The 9,161-nt window shown below is 39.8% G+C and overlaps 1 long non-coding RNA gene across 1 annotated transcript; it reads right to left on the minus strand.

Annotated features, from left to right (window-relative positions):
* Nucleotides 1-6,001: 6,001 nt before the first annotated feature.
* On the minus strand, nt 6,002-8,770 carry LOC126278165 (uncharacterized). The gene is made up of 2 exons (XR_007550671.1): nt 8,729-8,770; nt 6,002-6,362 (listed from the first exon to the last, which is right to left on the minus strand). It is a non-coding gene; the product is annotated as an uncharacterized LOC126278165 (long non-coding RNA).
* Nucleotides 8,771-9,161: the final 391 nt, after the last annotated feature.

Below are 9,161 nucleotides of genomic sequence, written 5' to 3' on the forward strand. Positions count from 1 at the left end.
AGTTAATACTAGGCATAAATCAAATCTGTATGTTGAATGCACTTCCTTGACTCTTGTGGAGAAAGGAGAGCAGTATTCTGCTGCATCCATTTTCAATAAGCTACCACAAGAACTCAAAAATCTTAGCAGTAGCCCAAACTCTTTTAAATCTAAACTGAAGAGATTCCTCATGGTTCACTCCTATTCTGTCGAGGAGCTCCTGGAAGAGCTAAAAATTGAGCAAATTCCATTCTTACATTGTTGATTTTCTTTATTTAAACTTACGATTTGCACCTGAATGTGGTTTTTTTTTTATATTTCATTTTATCTGTTTCTGATATCGTGTTATAATTTCATGTGTTGACTCGTTCCATGACCATGGAGACTTTTCCTTAATTTGTTCCCGTGGAACAATAAATAAATAAATAAATAAGGAGAACAATTCTCCCAAAAGATATACTGTATTACATATGCACACTTCAATTTGCGTAGACAACCTATAAAGAAGTATAATACACTTCGTCCTAAAGAAGTATGTGGAGAGAAGTGTAAAAATGGTGAAATATGTTGGAATGTTGTGTTAGCAGAGTTTTACTTCGGGTCATCCCACTCGTGCTGCGAAGCCGGTCTTATTGAGATGTTGGTCTGATATAACCTGGAACATGTTAGCTGCATTTCATCAGCTAGTATTCTATTGTTGTTGACCGACAGTTAATGATTTCACAGTTTTTGCAAACAGTATGGGAAATCTTCTCCCGGGATGAGAAAAGTAATTTACAGCGCTATTCTCTTCACCTGATATGCAAAGGTTCCACATATTGCATGTCTTCGAAAGCTCTTTCCAGTATTATGAATACATTGCGAATTTGCATTTAAATAAAGAGTGACATAACAATTTGGGACCTCTATTCATTATAAATTACTTCCTTATCTCAAAAAATTCAACATATCGTTATTTGTTTCTGGAGTCATCAGTCTGCTGACTGGTGTGATGCAGTGCACCACGGATATGTTCCTTATCTCACCGGCTGTGCGGAGAACCTCCTCGTTTCTTATTAGTTCACCTAATCTCCATGGTCTTCTGCAGCAACACATCTCAAATGCTTCGATTCTCTTCTGTTCCAGTTTTCCCAGTGAGTGTCTCACTACCATACAACGCTATCTTCCAAACTTCTCAGAAATATATTCCTAAAAATAAGGCCAATATTTGATACTAGTAGACTTCTCTTGGACAGAAATGCCTTTTTTACCAGTGCTAGTCTGATTTACATGTCTTCATTGGTCCATTCATCATGGGTCATTCTACTGCCTAAGTGTTAGAATTTACTGACTCTGCCTACTTTGCGTACCCAATTCTGATGCTAATTAGCTCGCTGTTGTCATTTCTGCTTCTCACTACTTTTCTTTCCCTTCCGTTCATTCTCGATCAATGTTTTTACTCATTTGACTGTTCTTTCCATTCACGAGATCCTGTAATAATTCTTCACTTGCAATGTGGATATGAATGTCATCTATGAATCTTACCATCATATCCTTCCACCTAGAATTCTAATCCAACTCTTGAAACTTTGTCTTTATCCGTCATTGTGTCTTCAGTATATAGACTGATTAGTAGGGACGAAGGACTACATCCCTGTCTTACAACCATTTTAATCAGTCATGCCCTAGCAAATACCGCTTCTCCGTATAGTTGTCTCTTCTTCCTGGATACATTTCCGATTGTCTGAATGAAACGCGTTGAAGATACGACAAAGTAAGATCATACTCTACGTAACAACAAAACCTTATGCTAACGTACTTTTTCCTCTTATGCGTGGTAGCGCAGCTTAACTCTGAGGTTTTGTATGCTACATTCGTGTTGGAACGAGGACATGTTGAACGTCATCAGACGTGATGGACGCTCTTGCCTATAGTGATGGGCTCCACTTATGATCCGTCAGCGTACAGATAACGCTTGCTGCCAAATAGGTCGCTGATCGGCAGGCATTCATCTTTATAGCTTGAACTGTCGCTGGCATATTAGAACGACGTTTCCTGATATCGGTTCACATGTTCCATTGGTTCCTCATGACAAGCTATCCCCCTTTAAAATCCCTAATCTAAATGAGAGTTTGGCGTCATTGCCCAGGAGGCTCCCTGTGGGGAAGGTACGGCCGCCTTGGTGCAGGTCTTATTACATTCCAGGCCACACTTTGTAACCTGCGTGACGGCTTGAGATTAAATGATGATGAATACAGCACAACACCCTGGCCCTGAGCGGAGAAAATCCCTCGACCCATCCGGGAATCGAACCCGAGCGCATAGGACACCAATCCGTCACGCTGACCCCTCAGCCTACGGGGTTGACTTTAAAATCCTTACATGTTTATCAAACATCGTTTTATTGCTATGAAAAACGCATGAAAAGGTGCGAGTAGAAGCATCACTACTTAGCTTTTTCCCTGAACTAAATGTACATGATTTTCTAGTACAAAATATAAAAGCATAGCGGGATTATTTAAATGTATATTTACATGTTACTCATTTTTTATTTATGTAGGCTAAATATAAATGAGACAGTGCCAACCATAAGCACCTAACGAAGGGAAATAGACGTTACTGACAATCAGATTTGTAGACAAACCATCAGTCTCAAAGGTCTGAATAATTTTTAACCCAGTTTCAATATCCTACAATAACTATGAAAAAGTAATATTCATGCCATATTCTATGAAATATTAACTAATATTTAAATTTACATTGATTGTCAACGTTCATTCAGAAAATTTCCATATAGAGCCTAGTGACAATAGTGACTTTTGACAGTCGTAATGTTGGTAATTAATGTGAAATAGCAATCAAAACATAAAGAACTCGTTCCAGATGCACCACACAAACGCTGTAATTAATTATTCCCTTCACTTCATAGTTGTTGTTGTTATTTCAGATCAGTACATTCTGTGGCATATGGTTCAGATAAAACGGCCAATGCAACTCCGATTACGAAGTGTTGCTACAACGTATATGATGAAGACACTAAATTTTGGTGACAACCACAGAAAAAAATTTAGGAGCGCAGAGCAACAAAACTGTTCTTTGTGCATGGCCTCATACAGAAATAAATATGCGAGAAATCGGAGAGACAGCATTTCGTGAAAGTTTACATATATTGTGTGTGAGGCTACGGGGATACCTACAGCTGTTTCACCAAAAATTCAACAGATGTCAGGAGCATGTATACATGCCACAACCCCAAACCGATGAGGGTGTGCTTAAGGACTTTACGGCTCTCAGCCAATACACTCGTAATTGATCGTTGATTCCTTTCATTTAGCACATATAGTCCTTCTTTTCCTTTTGGTACTATCGAAATCCAGTATCCCTTTGCAGTTAAATTTTTTCCTTCCTTAGCTACCTGAAGTATTTCTGTAAACGGTCATACGTTTTGCCAGTCTCTTCATTGTTAATCAGGCAAGTTTGCATATGAACGTACGCTGTTGTGGTGGGTTTTCTCTTCGTGGCTATCGGTAAGACGATTTTGTTACCCATGGTGTGGAACCAGTGTCATTTCTATTGTGCTAATGTGACAAAAATATTTCACTGAATCTGCCTATTACACAAGTGTAACTTTTTACTGGCTACTACTATGGAATTTGAATTGCTCGACCGCACTGGGGAAATAAAACATAGTATGAAAAATTACTATGTATGTGGTTCAAAATACATTTGTACTGTGTATATTCTTTATATAAATATTTGTAACGTCCATGAAGGTCTATGACACTTCAAGTATACTATTATCACCTGTGCTTTTCGGGCAGGAAGGAATGTTTATTTACTCCACTTTAAAACCTTAGATTGAATTGCTTCCGCTAGCAGTGACAATAGGTTGGGATGAGAACTGATTACACTATTACCCAAAGCAAATATCAGACGTAGTCAAACATATGAGACTGAAATAGTTGTACGAAGGTAATTAACGTTCACAGTACGTGGTAATGTCAACCAAATGCTAATGTAAGTCTGTTCTCATTTATGTAAGTTTCATTTTAGTTATGCATTTTGTCATCTACACACAGTTAGTGCACCGAAAATGTTATATTTACTAGTGACATTACATGACTACAGAAAATCGACGAAAAGCAAACTGGAATTCTAGACACCCAGTCACCAAACACAGTTCCAGAGTTCTTGCCACTGTGGCTGGCGTATGTGTACTAGAGAGTAAAAAGTGTGAGTCGGTTTTCTTTTCTTGCTCGGATTGCTGACTGAGAAGACAATCCCGGAGTGGCGAAGGTGAAGTTTATCAAAGGTGGAAGGGGTACGTTCATCTACAAAGATTGTAAGCATCAATTCTATGCTTTATTTATGTTCACCTTACATGAGAAACATTGTGCAAAGTTATAAAATCTCTGGGAAAATGGAGATAGTCGTTGATAGCTTCCCTGTGCCTATGAGTGTGTCTTCGTGACCCGGCTGTTGGCAGATGAACTTCTGTGGCCACTGGCCGTGTCCGTGAATTATTAACACGCTTTGTGATTGATCCTTCCTGTCCACCACTGTCCGACTGTTAATCGTTATTTTTAAGATATTGGGTCCCTTTCATATTCAATGTCAATAAATCAATTTGTCATAGTGTCTATTTATTCCCTTTCATAACTAGAAGAAGATCCAGTTTTAAACTAATATACCAGTCTGAGTGGTGTGGTATCCCATAGATTAAAGCTTAATTCGGCTATCCCGATTAATCACTTAAATAAGACGCTTCCATTGCACAACGTAAACCTTGTTATAATTAATTTGCGTAAAATTTGGATTGGTTCCTCATTCTGTGGGGAACCATCGTTTGCCACGTTGTGTCCTAGGGGTAGGCTCCTACCACAACTGACGCAACACAGTGCACTTGGACATGCTGCAATATTTCTCTCCAACCCATGAAACACGGGATGGATTGAAAATGCTCTTAAATCATACTATTCTGTCTATAGAGACCGAAAGGAAAAACAAAAAAAAGTGAATACCTACTCTGTATCTGCAGTACACCAGTCTTTTAGTCTCTTTTGTATTCACATTTGTACTTTATTTTCACAAGTAGTTTTGTAATTCGCGTATTCCATGAATTAACATGAACGAGATGCTTGGAACTGTTCGTTTCTTCCATTCCTTGACGACATTTCTCTCTTCAAGTGTCTTAGCTTTGAGTTAAATACCAAGATATGGAGCCCCAGAAGCATACGCCTAATCGAAGCTTGTTGATTTCTTTGATGCAGCCTCTTGTTCAGGTAATTCAGTGTACTATGTTCAGGCACAAAAAACGGTTAGAGATGAGGAAACGTTTCATAGAACGACGTTTACCACTGACTCTCGGTCCACGTCATCCTCATATCTCAACCATCGAATCTGTGGCCTATAAAGCTGGTCGTCAAACACTTCATCACGAACCGACAGGAATTGTGTGGTGTTTTCTTCTTTTTTTTTCATTTGCTCAAATATAAAGCACGTGGAGTGGCGCTGACCGACAAGGTTTGGAGCACGTAGAGGCTTCAGACCATAATTTATGTCCTGTTTTGTATTTAATATGTTGTATGGACTTCGTGTTACCCATTTGTATCCTTATTGCTGTTTCAATTACAGAGACAATAGTGTGCCTATGTGCACAAATAAAATGTTGTGAAACGGAAGTAATATAATTTCTACTATTCAGTGTGTTTATAATCTGGACAAGAGTTGAATGTTAAAGTCGATGTAGAGCAGTTAGTACATATTTCAACGTACAACTACAATAACTAATCGTCTGTGTATAGTTGTCTGAGTGCTGCCGGTGGAGCACCAATAATGTAGTGAAATCTGAGATTCCGAGGGTATTGACATTCGTGATCCTAATAATTTTGTAATTCTCTACACATAATCTGTTGTACAATGGTATCTGCAGAGAACTGTATTTTTAGCGTCGCAGTTTTCTAAGACGTTTGTCTGCTAAATAGCTCATATAACAGTGATTGTAAAGTTGACAAGGAAATAATTGTAGGAACAATAACAGATGTAAAAGCCATCAGTACAACAGTATTTTATTCATAACCATTGTTGCACACGCTAGCCCGCGTGCAGAAGTGCTAATGTCATTTCCTCGATTACGAGTGACGCCTCTTGATGGAACTGTGAGCAGACCGACCTGCCGGAGCTTTCCCACTGCGCGTGTTCAAGTCGAAGAGGCCGGTACCGAGAAAATGATGAGCGACGTCACTTATGCCGTCCACGGCGCCCGACAAATCGACAGCAATTAGGGAATCCTCATCCACCGACGGCGGCAGCTCCTTAGCATGCGCTCCGCCAAGGGCAGCGGCGTCCGCAGGCTGCGCCAGCGTAAAGACCGACACCATCAGCATCGCTGACACCAGCACCACCTGAAATCACCACATTAGCAGCCAATAAGTTTCGTCGATACCCACTAGCACTGTTCAACCCGCTGGCTTTTGCCAAACCAAAGTACGGACGCATCAGGACAGTGCAGCAGATACTGAGTACATCAAAGAAGGACGTCTCAAATGGTGACAGGTTCGTCTGAGAGAGTGACACTGATATGTGAAGAAAAATAGCTGGCTAACCCTCGAAGGTAGACATACACTATCCTGAGAAATCCTACCTACAAAGTTTCGACAAATACTAGCTTTCAATGAGTAGAAACGTGCTACAACCTCCCCCTCCCCCCACCCCCACCTCCTCCCGCTCACACACACTCAGGGATCGTGAGAACAGGATAACAGGATTGGATTAATTATAGCATGCGTTACTATTTATATGTGCAGATTCAGTAACTTACTATATATAGAATTGTCAAGATTTCCGTTTAATATGTTCGATTTTAATTGGAAGTACTCTCTAAGATAAAAAGGCCCAGCATGAAGGAATTATCGGAACAGGACGCAAATCACTAGGCTTGATATATATACAGATAAACAAATGATTACAATTGCTGAAAAACAGGATAATTTGCCCCCGACACACAGCTGAACAAATTGAGGAAACCAGTAACTCATTGCTCACCTCGACCCCATATGCAAGCAGTTTTCCGGCTTTGCATTAATTGGAACAGTTGTTGGATGTCCTTCTGGGAGATATTGTGTCAAATTATGTCCAATTGGCTCTTTAAAATGGCTCGCTCTGAGCACTATAGGAGTTAACATCTGTTGTCATCAGTCCCCTAGAACTTAGAGCTACTTAAACCTAACTAACTTAAGGACATCACAAACATCCATGCCACCGGCAGGATTCGAACCTGCGACCATACCGGTCTCGCGGTTCCAGACTGTAGCGCCTAGAACCACTCGGCCACCCCGCCAGGCTAAAATCGAATTGAATGTCTTTTCTGGGAGAACAGTAGAAGAAATTAATATAAAATCCTGACACTGAATTTGGAAAAATGTCACGAAATCTAGTCACACAATAAAACAAGTATTAAGAAATCGTGACAGCATAAAATTCAGTACTACTGCTAGAACTGTTTCACTTTCAGGAAAACCTTGAGGGTAACGATCGATTCCGTTGACGGTGTGCGTGACTGTCGCAAATAGAAATGCAGCGTGGAATATTTTCAGGTCGAGGGAGACTAAGCTAGTGATATCTGGAGACGAACTTTAATCACTAAGACTAGCACTGGCGATAGGATGTTTGCCGTTGTATGTTATAAATTCAGAACTTGGTAGGCAATATGCGAAAATTGTGCATTCACAAAACATTTATGCACCCTGCGACCAGCACGTACTACTGTTCATTTATAGTACAAAAATACTTCTCTATTTAAAATTAAGCGAAAAGAAAATTGTATCTGAACCTAATGTTATGGAAAATTACCACATTATGACCATAATATCTGGTTGTCTTTCCATTATCGTCGCAGCACATGAACTAATACTCGATAATACGACACAGTTCTATAGTAAGCATGTATGTTGACGTCATCATCAAATCTCTCTATTTTCCCTTCACCTTAGCGTCAAGCCGTCTGATGTCACAGCTACGGCATCAGTTTCTCACATGAATCATTTTAGGATTACATGCGAACCTCAGCACTATAAGTATTGAAATCTAGGTTTATATTGTCACATGAAAAAGGGGAAAATGCCAAATTTCCCGACACTTAGTGAAGAAATTTTCGATTTAGCATCACGACGTTAAAATCCCCCGATTTACTCTTAGTTGTATCACGTTACAGTTTACAAGAAAGTTTCGTGTCCTTAGCAGTATACCGTCTTGTATGCATCACATGCCACTGCCTTCCATGTATGTATAAAATGTTTAGGAATGAATGCCTTCGCTTGCCGTCAGATGCAGGCTTAGTGCTATATTTTCTACAGTGTAAATCGCTGAAAAATTGCCAAATTTTTCTATCTTAAAGAAGGTTCCATAGCAACACACAACCTGCCCGTGACGGAAACAAGGCATACACTTTCAGTGGAAGGGACTTACTGTTAGCAATGAATGTCATGGATTTACCTGTTTGGGGTCTCGAACTGGAGGACTTTGAAAAATCAGAGAATCTTCCAATTCTAAAAACCACAGCGCGAATAAACTGTAAGTTCCAGTGATACATATTACTTTCCCGGAACACGGCGATTGCTATTGCAAATGGCTGCAACGAATTTCGAGTACTTACCACATCTCCTACCAAATACAGATATAGGTTTAGTGTCAGGATGGAATCAAGTTACTTTGATAACGAATAGCCATCAAACAATTAACAGGTGTAAACAGCGCGGAGGAAACGATATACCTGTGCATATAGACTCAGTCCAGCGATTTTCTACTGTTCTCCACTCCGTCACAGCTGACCCCGACAAGCAGTGCAGTGGTATATATAGGCGGGTTTTTGTGCGGCTCATAAACTGAAGACACAGTGGTGGTTCCTTGACAGTGCATTTATGGGGGAAAGTATTGCTGTCGTATTTTATGTTTTGTTTCCACAACTGTCAGCTGGTACAATGTAGCACGACGTAAATTAATATAACAGTTTGATGTCAATGACATTTATGTTGACTAGTTCCTACACATCAAATGGTTACGTTAAGTGATAGTAACTGGAAGACTTATGTAACAGACGTGATGAAACGTAGCCGAAGTGTAAAACACTAGTGGCTATGTCAGATCATAAAAAAAACAAGAAAACTTTGTTTAGTAAGGCTAAAGGTCCTAGACGCATTCGAGGG

Source organism: Schistocerca gregaria, chromosome 6 (genome assembly GCF_023897955.1).
Source record: "Schistocerca gregaria isolate iqSchGreg1 chromosome 6, iqSchGreg1.2, whole genome shotgun sequence".
NCBI lineage: Eukaryota > Metazoa > Arthropoda > Insecta > Orthoptera > Acrididae > Schistocerca > Schistocerca gregaria.